Source organism: Rosa chinensis, chromosome 4 (assembly GCF_002994745.2).
Source record: "Rosa chinensis cultivar Old Blush chromosome 4, RchiOBHm-V2, whole genome shotgun sequence".
Lineage (NCBI taxonomy): Eukaryota > Viridiplantae > Streptophyta > Magnoliopsida > Rosales > Rosaceae > Rosa > Rosa chinensis.
The window spans coordinates 29,741,811-29,754,074 of NC_037091.1; the positions used below are offsets into that span (position 1 = coordinate 29,741,811).

At 35.5% G+C, this 12,264-nt stretch overlaps 1 pseudogene; it reads right to left on the bottom strand.

Annotated features, from left to right (window-relative positions):
- Positions 1-1,106: 1,106 nt before the first annotated feature.
- LOC112199915 lies at positions 1,107-8,608 on the bottom strand (annotated as a pseudogene).
- Positions 8,609-12,264: the final 3,656 nt, after the last annotated feature.

Genomic DNA, 12,264 nt, shown 5'->3' on the forward strand with positions numbered 1-12,264 from the left:
CAATCTTTTCTGAAGCAAAGCTAAATTACACAACCTTTATACCATTCAAATATTCCAGATCCTAAATGAGCTATGGTGCCGTGAGCCTAAATTCTTCCGGAACATAAACTCACAACATCATGCATTATTTTCAAAGTAAGAAATTCAAGCAACTTAGTTTTAAGTTAAGCCACCACCTATTTAGCTACACATGCTCATGGAATCAAGAGTTTATCGAGTTAATGTTTCCAATTCATTAATTTCCTAAAGCATGCTTCTAGGTAATAAATCTATAAACACACTTAGGATACATGAAAGTATAGTAGCCAAAATATTCAAAACAAGCATAAACATCAAAGAACATAGAAATTTACATCGTTTTGTGCAGAAGTAAGCCCTAGCCCCAAATTCAACTACTCACAACTTATATTTACACAACTACAAGCCATAAACGTACATCATAAATAACAAACAGAGAGCAAGAAGTGGAGAACAAGTGATATACCCAAGGATTTGACTATTTTTGGAGTCAAACCAAAAGCACAAGATGTCTCCCTTGCCTCTTAGATGCTATATGAAAAGAGAAATGCTTCAAAGTCTATGGATTTCGGTTTCTAGAACACAAATCACTGTACAAATCCACAAAATCTCAAGAACAAAGTAAGAACAAGACTTGAATGTGTGAGAAACAAGAGAAGTGATTGATCAAAGTGTGTAGAAACTTAGGTTTTGGTGAAACCCAAATAGCTACACACTTTTCTTTTACACAAAACTCAAAGAACTATGTACAAAGTATCAAAAACTAACCTAAAACTAGAGAAAAGAGAGCTTTTATTGTTCTAAAATAGGAGAACCAAGGGGATGCACGGTTTCGAGAGAGCGAATGGGCTATTTAAAGGCCAACAATTCAAATCAAGGGTGGAGATCAAAATGAATCACTGGTGAGATGTAATTGATCAATGCGTAAGCACAAAATATGGATATAGTCTTTGACTTCATATAGAAATGACTTAGAAAGACCCATAGATATTTTGCAAGGCAATAATGGTAGAAAGGTCATTGTGCAAGGGAACAAAGTAATAAATGGGAAATAAAGGTGTAAGATGTAAGAGGGGGACCACTTGTCATCTTTTAAATTTTGAATTTCAAAATAACCTACACCTAAAGTCTTCCATTATAAAGTTTCTAACCCTAGTCAACAACTCTTCCTTGTCTCCACATATGTTCTTCGTCGGCCAACTTGGGCGGAAATGGTCAGGATTCAGTGTTGACTTGAGGGATAATAAAATATTTATTGAGGCTTGATAATCATTTTATTTGGTTATATTGACGTCAATAAAAAAAACAGAAATAAATTCTTATACTCTGCTCAGAGAACAAAAAACAAGAGAAATCTGAGAAAAAAATCTCTACTTTTGTCAACAACCCTTGGGAGAGTTCTCACCGAGTTTTCTGTCAATACATCTGCTGCATCTTAATGGTGCCACAATTTATTACGTATTTCATCGGCTTCGACTTCATTGCAGACAACTTCTCTTCCCGATTTGTATGTTCCAAAGACTTTACTTTGATGAAAGTCCAACGTCCATGAAGTCAAGTTCGTATCAGGATGGCATTCATACCAATCCAGGTAGTGTAGCTGGTAAAGTGTTGTCACAAATACTCATCAAGGGAAACCAAATTATCCTGAAACATAGTGTTCAAGAGCAACACCTGAAGGTTAGGTTAGGCAAGTATACATCAAAATATGAAATATAAACTATTTTAGAATGGAGAATTTAGGGGCGCACCTTTTGTTTGTTTCTCCTTTTTCGCTTCACATGCCCAACCTACTGACATCCTCCAGTTCATCTCATCTGTTGTTCATCAAAACTCAAATCTTTTCGGAGGTCACTCTTCATCAAATGTTCGAGTCATTTCCTCACCTCATCATCATCACGATCATAAATCACTATCATAGTCATCATAAAAATTAAGATCATCATCATCTATACACATATCATATGTATAATCATACGTATAATCATACGTATAATCATATGTATAATCATACGTATAATCATATGTATAATCATACGTATATGTATAATCATATGTATAATCATACGTATAATCACACTCGAGATCAAAGCCATAATAATCTTCTCTGTCACTATCATTATCATCAGCCAAATACCAAAACTGATACCAAAATTCATTTTGCGAGTTAATAGCTTTGTCACATACTCGAACCGTTACATACTTCACCTCCAAATAACTATCTTCAGGTCTTACAACAACCTTGACGAGGTCGCCACTTTCCAAATTGCACTCTTTGGTTGGTATCTGTGCCAGTAAAAGATAATCTTCATCTGAAGCTTTTACTATGCCTTCTATCTGGGTGACAAATTTCCTCTTCTTGGTACAATTAATAATATGTATGAAAATCTCAGGGGAATGAAATACGTCATGACACGAAGAATAAACGATGCACAGAGTCAACACGTTGAAATTGCAACCAATGATCTGAGGCATATTGAAATGTTGGGTACCCCTGAAATCAGGGAACCACTCCGGGACTACATTTCCAGGAAGATAAATTACACCAGATCCTGTCCATCCCTATACCAAGTGAAGAAATGTTTGTATAAGCCGGTGCTTCTTCTGTGTGCGTGTGGTGTGTGTGTGTGTGAGAGAGAGAGAGAGACCTGTAAGAAGCTCTCAGTAAGAAAATCCTTGGTGACGTTGTTGGTACCTAGCATTCTCAGTGTCATCATGCAGTTTAACGACTCATCCAAGCCTGGTAACTCATTCAAGCTGACACACCCATTTAGTTGCAGCATCGTCATATTTGACATTTCGGAAAAATTTGGGATTCGTATCAACTCAATGCATTCATCAGCATTCAGCCTCTTCAAACTTGTTGGTAACATAGGGATTGCATGAAGGTTTTTGCAATCATTCAGAAGTAGAATCTCAAGCTTCAAAAGGCCCTCGAGGCTTGGAAGCCAACAAAATTTATTGCCTCCTAGAGCCAATTTTACTAAAGAAGGTAGAGTCCCAAATTGTGGAATTGCATCATCAGTTAAATTGCAGTTTTCCAATGATAAAACTTGAAGCATCCAAAGGCCACTTAATCTTGGAAGGCTATGAAAATTATTTCCAGTTAGATCTAAAACTTCTAAAGAAGAATGAGTTCTCGCGAGATCCTTAGGAAATACTACATCATCAGTTAAGTTGCAGTCTGTAAGATATACTTCCTTTAAATGAACCAATCCCTGTAACAAAGGAGGTGATTCCAGATATAAAGATTTGAGGCCACATAGAGACAATGATTCCAGGTTCTCCAACCGTACCATGGATGGTATTATTCTTATAGCTGTGAAATCTGCGAAAAGAGTAGTCAGTGATAACATCTCCCTTACGTTTTCCTCCAGGGTTTCAAATTTTGAACAACCTGAGAGGAGAAGAGTTTCAATAGACTTCAACTTATAGAAACTCCTTGGCAGATCCTTAAGCATTTTGCAGTCTTGCAAATTTACAAAAAAAAGTGATTTAAGTTCTCCAATGGACTCGTGAACCTCGGACAAGCACTCACAGTGTTCAAGTATCAACTGCTCTAGATTTGGGAGTTTCAAAAAGTTTGGCAATTGTGTTATGCCATAGCAGTGACTGAGATTAAGAATCTTTAGCTTCCCAAGTAACTGTTACATAGCCAAAACAAAGGGAAGTTATCCAAAAAGAACAGAGAGCACAAGACGGTAAAACTAAAAGGAGATGCAGAATATGAATTGCTGGAAATTATATGTACCTCACAATCTTTCCAAGCTTGTGTGAGGTTGCTATACTGTAGTTCAATAGCAACTAGGTTTTGTTGCATAAAGTCATGTGGTATGAAGTCCAGAGGACACCCATGCCAGCACAACCATCTTAACTGGCGCATGGGATGATATTTGCAGTCTTCACTGACTTGTACGTAGTTCAGTTGGAGAAATCTCACATTCTTCATATTCGTAAATGCTTCTGTACTAAAACTTACATTGTCATGTCCAGATACATTTAGAGTGATTCCTAGAATTTCTTCAGCTCCCTGATAATATAAAAGGCGTATACACTAGTAAGGAAAGGTGATTTCCATGTGAAAACAATTATGCAGATCAAGCAGTCATAAATACATGAACCATGAGGAAGGTACAAGACCTTATAGAAATTGGACTGCATAAACATCTCTGAATAAAATCTTTAGATGTGGAGATACATATGATTACATTAAAAGCACAAAAATAATTGGGAAGTACTTACAGATTTATCCGTCAGTACATCTATTGCATCGTCCCGACGCCAAACTCTACTACGTTTTCCAGGGAGGTTAGTAGATTCTGCACGTACCATTTCTCTACCCATATCTCGAAGTAAATCATGCATCATTAGCTTGTTTGCTTCATCAACAGTTACAAGACACCGTTGAATGAGGACTCTGATTTCTATTTCTGCGGAAAAGCCGCAACCATCCAATATTTGTATGACATAGTTCTTATCCATTCCAATAAAGAAACAAGGTATGTCAAGAAATATTTCCTTTCCATCCTTATTTAGTCCATCAATGCTGATTCGGAGCTTTTCCCATATTTGGTCATTATCAAGAATTCTCTCCAATTTCTCCAGTGCACTTTCCCACTCTATAATGCTCCTTCCCAACAGGAAACATCCTAATACTTCAAGAGCTAGTGGCAAACCCCCACAATATGTGATCACACTTCTTGAGAGTTCTAAATATTCTTCATCAGGACAACTATTACCAAAAGCATGCCAACTAAAGAGCTCAAGAGCTTCTTCTTCATTCATTGCTTCTGTCAAATAGATTGCATCCACTCTAGCAACTGTTCATCTCTTGTTGTTATTAAGACTATACTTCCTGGACCAAACCATGCATGGTTTATAGGGTTTATAGCCAACGCATTCAGTTGGCTTGTTCGATCAATGTCATCAATTATGACAAGTACCCTTAAACCCCTAAGTTTTTTCTTGATCACATTGATCCCACTATGAACACTATCTACCTTTATCTTGGTTGTTCTCAAGATATCAGAAAGAAGTTGTTCTTGCAAAAGAACCTCACCATTGGTTTGTTTTGTAGTTTCCCTAACATTTGCAAGGAAACTTTTACCTTCAAAGTCATGGTAAAACTGGTTATATATGGCTTTGGCAACTGTTGTTTTACCCATTCCATCCATCCCCAAAATTCCGACCACACGAACATCATTTGATGCACTACATAAATGATGATTTATATCTTGCACACGAGAATGCATTCCAACTGGGTAGACAGCTATGTTTAAGTATTCACTCAGAAGCTGTCTAGCAATCTCGTCAACAATTTTCCTGATAAACTTTGCTTCATGCCTGACAAGGATAATCATAACCAGAAATAACATTCAACAACAAAAATAAAATGAATTAACAATTACTTATTTTGACAATAGGTTCACTATAATAAAAATATAATGGCTACTATTTGTAAATATTACGCAAAAATCTGGCAAGAGAAAGTGAAAAGTAGTAGCCAACTTGGAGTCCTAGTTCCAAGATTTCTAAATATTTATGTTGAATATTAAAGAAATGTCAAGCAAAATGAGTAAATTTACCTATCTGTGGTTTTTTGAAGGTCCCAGCCAGACAAATTTGAAGCTTCAACAAGAGCAGCTCTCCACCTCTGCACTTTATCCATATCTGACAGAAAGCGCTCTTCATGTTTCTGAAATGCTTGTGCAAAATTACCATTCTGTTTCCTGACATCTGACGGATCAACATCATAGAATATTGGGAAAACCATTTGCCTCGATGTTTGTGTACATTCCATAATCTTCACCAGCTCGTCCAGACACCAAGTGGATTCTGCATATGTGCTTGAGAAAACAATAACAGAAATACTGGACCCTTGAATTGCCTGCACTAATTGAGAAGTTATATCTTCCCCTCTTCTTAGCTGGTCATCAACAAAAGTGCTGATTCCAGCATTTTGCAATGCCATGTAGAGGTGGCCTGTGAAGTTGTTCCGTGTGTCTTCACCTCTGAAGCTCAAGAACACATCATACATCCATTGTTTTGAGAAGGTGGAAGATGAAGATGAAGAGAAGGCTTCATGGACTGTCCTTCTAGCCATTGGTAGCACAGACTGCACGTAGGGTCAACTCCAAATGGTTGGTTCTAAAAGTAATATGGAAAATATTGCAACTATACCCACAAACACTATATAGACCTATTTGGAGTGCTAATCATGCCTGTATGTAGTTAAATATAGATTAGCGTGTCATAAGACACGGTCAAATCAAAACTTAGGCTATATCATAGTCAAATTTAAGCTTTGCTTGGGTTGTAGTTGGTAACAAATGCAACTAAGCTGCTATTTTATACCTAATGAAGCCAATGGTTTTATAAAAGTCCACATTTTATTTGTTTAAAGAAGTTGACTTTAGGAGAAAAGAGTGAGCATCAATTACTTGTAAAGTACATCATCTTTGCATCTTATCTTAGATATCCTTTGACAGTTTACTAATTCTGATCACCTAGGGGTCACATCCAGAATGAGAAGAGAAGAGGCCCTTGAAAGAAGACGCCACAATATTGTTCATTGTCAGCTTATTGTTATCCACATAAAATCAGATTTTTAAAGACAACAAAGGAATTCAATTAAATCCAAAAAAAAAATAATAATAAAAGAAAGTAGCAACTCCAAACCAAAATCAACAAACAGGAATAAGTCCCCAGGAAAGTGCAATCAAATTTCAACAAAGAGAAACCAAAAAACTAAATACAAAGAAGTCGAACTCTCCGTTGGAATCTTTTAGTCCAAACCAGACAGAGGCTTTATAACTCTATTAAAAGTAGCTATTTGTATGGTTTTCCAAGAACTTTGAGGGCAGAGAAGGTGTCTGGGGATTTAGGATTTCCAATTAACAGCAGGAAGATATTTGGCTGATGGAGGTTTGGGTATTTTATCTGAACAGCGAGGAGAGAGAAATTTCAAATCGTTGTCAGTTTTATAGGAATTAATTCTTGCAATCCCTATTTCCTCCCATGCTTCAAGTTTTGACATCTGTTCACTCAGTCTATTGTTTTGATAAGAAACAAATTTCAGTAACAAGAAAGAGGAATAGAAAGAATAGGAGAAACTGTCCACTGAAACTAACAAACCACAGCAGCTAAAAGGAAACAACTAACAACACAAAGTAACTCAATAGTAATACAAAGAAAAACCTTGTGTAAAAGGGACATAAAAGTGATGAAACACTATAGTACAGTAGCTTTCGAATCCAACAACAAACTAACAAAGCATATAAAGAAGTATCACTGAATTCAGGAGAAATGGATGTCCACAACGAAGCAAAATAACAAACTCTATCCTACAAATGGTTCACCTCATCACCCCTAGCTCCTTTTTCTTATTCCTTTCCATCCACATAACCTTAAAAATTGCCATCATAACATAACCACTCATTACTGGAGCTTCACAACAGGAATTTATTGTCTACAGCTCGACACCTGGATGGAATAAGTTTGTGTTTGCAATATTTGAGCTTGGCAACAATTACAAGATAAATATGTAAGGTCAGACATATCATCTAAACAAATAAATACACGAGAACAGCAGTCAGTTTTGAGAGAATATATGATTAAAGATAAAGCCTTTGCACTCACACCCCCAAAATTCTTGCAGTATGTCATCCTAAACTACATAATAAAATGGCTCTTCTCCTGACACCGATAAAAAAAAAGTCCTTAAATAGGATCTCAGCTCATCAAGACAATGTCAAAATCGACAAGTCCCAGTATCCTTGCGTAAAAGACCCAGAAACAAAAGAACTCACTCTCTCTATCAGACCAAGTCACCCAAAATTCCTAAAACAAAGGCCAAGACATGTTCACAATTCGCACAAAGACATCAAGCCTTCAAATTTCAAAAATGAAGAAGAACAGAACCAGAAGAGAAAAACTTATACATCACCATAAGAGAACCAGATAATCTTGCATAATATCCAATTTCTCATCAAACAAAACTCATAAAACAAAAACTTAAAAAAAAAAAAAAACAAAAAGAAGAGAAAAAAATCACCTGAGATGATTTACGAATGTCAGCAGCACCAGAACCAGCTGAGTTAGAGAGATTATTCCTCTTCATTATCAGCAATCACACAGAAGCTCAAATCACCCAAGATTGGGGAGACTGAATGAGAAACAAGGAGATTGGATTAAACAAGAAGAACTCGCGAAGAAAACAAGACTAGAAGTAGCGATAGCGAACGAGGTCAACCCTTTCCCCGGTCATCAATCCTGCCTCACCAAATTATTATTATTATTATTATTATTATACTATATACTAAATTCCCCCCATGAGAAATTCAGTACCTGTATACCTTCATATTGTTCAAGTACATCCATGGTAGTCGTTTGCTGCTCCACCTTCCAAGCTTAGCAGTGATGGGTTGTTATGAATTTTGTAGATGCTAATATATATGTGTGAATATTCGTGTTTAAGAGAATCATACGGAAACTAATGACTAATCTAGTAGCATAATTAAGCTATAGTTATAATTTGATGGGAGAAAGATCCTGGTATTTGGAAAAAAGAGTTGTATGTTTCATAGAAAGTAATGACTAATTTGGGCAGCAAAATTAAGCTGCAAGCAATGCGTGTGTTTATGAGTAGATAGCTAGATACACACTTGATGGTTCTTCTGTTTGCATTTGTGGGGTAAACTGAATTTAATCTAAAAAAAATTAGCTTTCTATATGCAACAAATTTTATCTCTTTGACAATCAAGTATCAATTGTGTGCTATTGATATGTAAATTTTCAATTCAATTGTGATTTTGAAGTCTGATACAAGATTTCTGCTTTCAGGGCCATTAGCGCAGTATAAGAGCTTAGTTGAGCAAGGGAAGCTGCAACATGATCCGAACCAAGGTTATTTATATGGAATTAATTTCACTGGCCATGAATGAGAATAGATAAAGAGAGATGAGGGGAGCTTTTCCACCAGTTGGAGAAACATGAGCAATTCTCTGTAGCTAATGCAAGGGTTCTCTTTAGGCATCTGATTCAGGTAGTTTTATATTGTCACGAAAATGGGTTTCCATAGAGATTTGAAGCCTGAGAATATTCTGTTGGACAAAAGCCTCTTCATCTCCCTATCAAGTTGGCAGGACCAGTTATGCAACTTACATCAGGCCTGGTACTTCCAAATTTTCTTTGCTTTTGATGAGTTAGGTTTTAGTTCCACTTTTGGTTAGTTGATATCAGATATTTGACAATATTTTGGTTCAAGCAGATCAGAGTTTGCACGGTTCGGTGTAAGTCCGTTTGATATAGCGCCTGAGGTACTTGCTAGGGTGCTGATGTTTAGAGTGCAGGGGTAATTCTTTGCATTCTTCTTAGAGGAATACCACCATTTTGGAGGAAGACAAAGTCAGGCATATTTGATGTTGTTAGGACAGCTGATCTGAGGTTCCCATCTGATCCCTGGGATGGCATCATTGAATTAGCTAATGATTTGATTCGAGGAATGCTCTGTAAAGATCCTTCTAAAAGGCTCACCGCTCACCAAGTTTTAGGTAGTTTAAGTAATGATTGCAGTAACAGAGTTTGCTCAAATGCTGATCTTAAATGCTAAAAGCCTTTAGCCATTGATACTCACTGTTGTCCTTATTTGGCTTCTGATAGAAAATGTTTTACAAATGATCTATGTAGTTCAGAGCCACGTCCTCCCTCTTCTTAGTAAAAAGAAGACGTTCCTTAAGAATTTGAGATCATTCTAGCTAGCATCTGTAATATGATACGAGTTAAAGTTGAAAGTATGGTGTAGTATGATCAGTGCTTTTATATGAATCTTTTAAAGGGAATCATGTCAGAACTACCAGTACACTTCCAAATTTGGAACACAAGTCTTCTTCCATTTGTAACTTTCTTCATATTGATGCAAAAGCAAGAGGCTAAAATTTTAATACCAAATTACGACTTATTGGAAGAATGCCTGAAAACAAATTACCACTTTCTGATTAGTCACAAAAAAACCCGTAGCAAAGCGCGGGCTGATTTACTAGTTGTTACTAAACGTAAAACGCAAAACGACTTCGTTTTGCCTTTAAGTTCGGTTCTCGATTCGGTTCGTTTCGGTTCTTGTCGAGCCAAAACTGAAAACCGAACCTACCAAATTAGGCTCGGTTCAGTTTTTTTTTGTTTGATTTTTTCGGCTTTGGTGCGGTTTTTTTTCGGTTTTCGGTTTCGCGAGTCCACCCCTACTATCATCAGACCTAACAGAGATTTTTTTTGCCGAGTTACTCCATCAAGATCATCAAGATAGGCAGAAGAGGCATGAATAAGAGGACTATCAAACTCAATTATCCCATAAGCATGATTGCTGCTTTGCTTAGCAAGGCAGTCTGCTACCATGTCGTACTTCGTTTTTTTGAAAGGGACTCATTAAATTTTTAATCAGTATTAGTTAAGCAAATAGTGTTTATGGTTAAATTTTCAAAAACCCTATGATTGCCCTTGATTCATTAGGGCTAACAATTATTGATTTCATATATAAAGGATAAAATCGTGTAGAGGCACTCTTGATCGAGGTTGTACGACAATGAAAATTCATGGGTAAGGAACTAAGGACCTAGAACTTTGTCCCTTCGTCTGAATAAGCAGCAACTAGGCCCAGCAGACTTCAAAGGACAATGAGTCCTAAGAAGAATGTTGTTGTGTTCTTCCTGGCAACTCCTTGCATATTCAAGGTAGTATGTGAATTGAACATTATAAAAGAGGCTTGGCAAGATGCATGTGGCGTGGGAGCTAGAAAAACATGATTTATAGTGAAGATGAGAGATTTACAGCAACTACGAAAGCTTGAATTCAGATTGTGGTTTTTAGTTTTTGGATTGGAAATGGGTTTTTTAGGATAGGTGTTGGGGTAATTGCTTGGTTTTGTTTCTTGGATTTTGGTTTGCCTATAGAGTTTTTCTATTGGAACCTCCAAATTTACTCACTTGACCTCTATGCTTTTTACACCTCTCATCAAATTTTCAAATACTAAATTTACTCACTAAACCTCACTAAATTTCCTCAAATAACCTCAATCATATAATTTGCAAACAAATTGTTATCTTTAAAATAAAAAAGTTAGTCACTTCAATGATTTAATCACTCTATAAATCTTAACTAAATATACATTTCTTAATCAAACTTGGGTTTCAAAAATTAATGTCTAATCAATAAGAAAATGCCATGAACTACTCTGTTTTTTTTATAAATTTTTTTTTCTATTTTTGCTATGAAAAAAAAAATTTTCTCAAAAAAAATCATTTGTTTTTTATGTTTTTTTTTCTCTATTTTTTTGTACCACTTGATTAATTATTTAAATATTTTTAGTTTTTAGTTTTCTACACTACTAGTTTTTTTTTTTTTTTTTGTAAATATAATTGGTTGACTTAGATTTAGGTCATAAATCCTAAACTCACCAACATGCATTCAACATATATATATATCATACATTTTTATGTCATATGATCTTAATCATATTTTTAATTCTTATCAAATATATATGAATGCTTTAATGAGTATGTAGTGAAATTGAAAAATGAAAATAGATAAGGAAAATAATAAGAAATACAATTTAATATTATTGAATTGGAAAGTCTACATAAATTAAATATAATATTTTTTAGTATAATTATTGTCCTTAATAGTCATTTTATAGTAAGTTATATATGCCATTTAATAATTCATCATAGAGTGAGGTCAAGTGAGCAGATTTGGAGGTCCCAATAGAAACTCTCTTGTCTATATGTTTATGAGTTGGATCTAGATTTTAGGAGAGAGAACGGAGGTTTCCAACTTTCTGAAAATGGAAGCTTCCAAGAAGGAAAATAGTAAATTTCTGAAAATGAAAATTTGTATTTATAATGGTTTCTAAAAATGGCATAAACTTCCAAATGTCATAACTTTCGCATACGAACACCGATTTATGCGTAGCACATATCTATAAACTCGTATTGACGCGCTCTACAACTTATGTGAAGGAAGTTTTCAGAGAAACCTAACGTATAAAAATTCAACCTTTGTAAACCCCTATAAAAGATGTATTCTGAAAAATTAATCGTCTGAAAATCATTCCACTTCACAAATAACATGCGAATAAAGCAAAACACTCACAATCAAATAACTGGTCCATTATTAATTGCAATAATTAATTAACGAAAATCCAGGTCATCACAGTCTATACTCCTTAAAGGAATTTCGTCGCGAAATTCAAGCTCG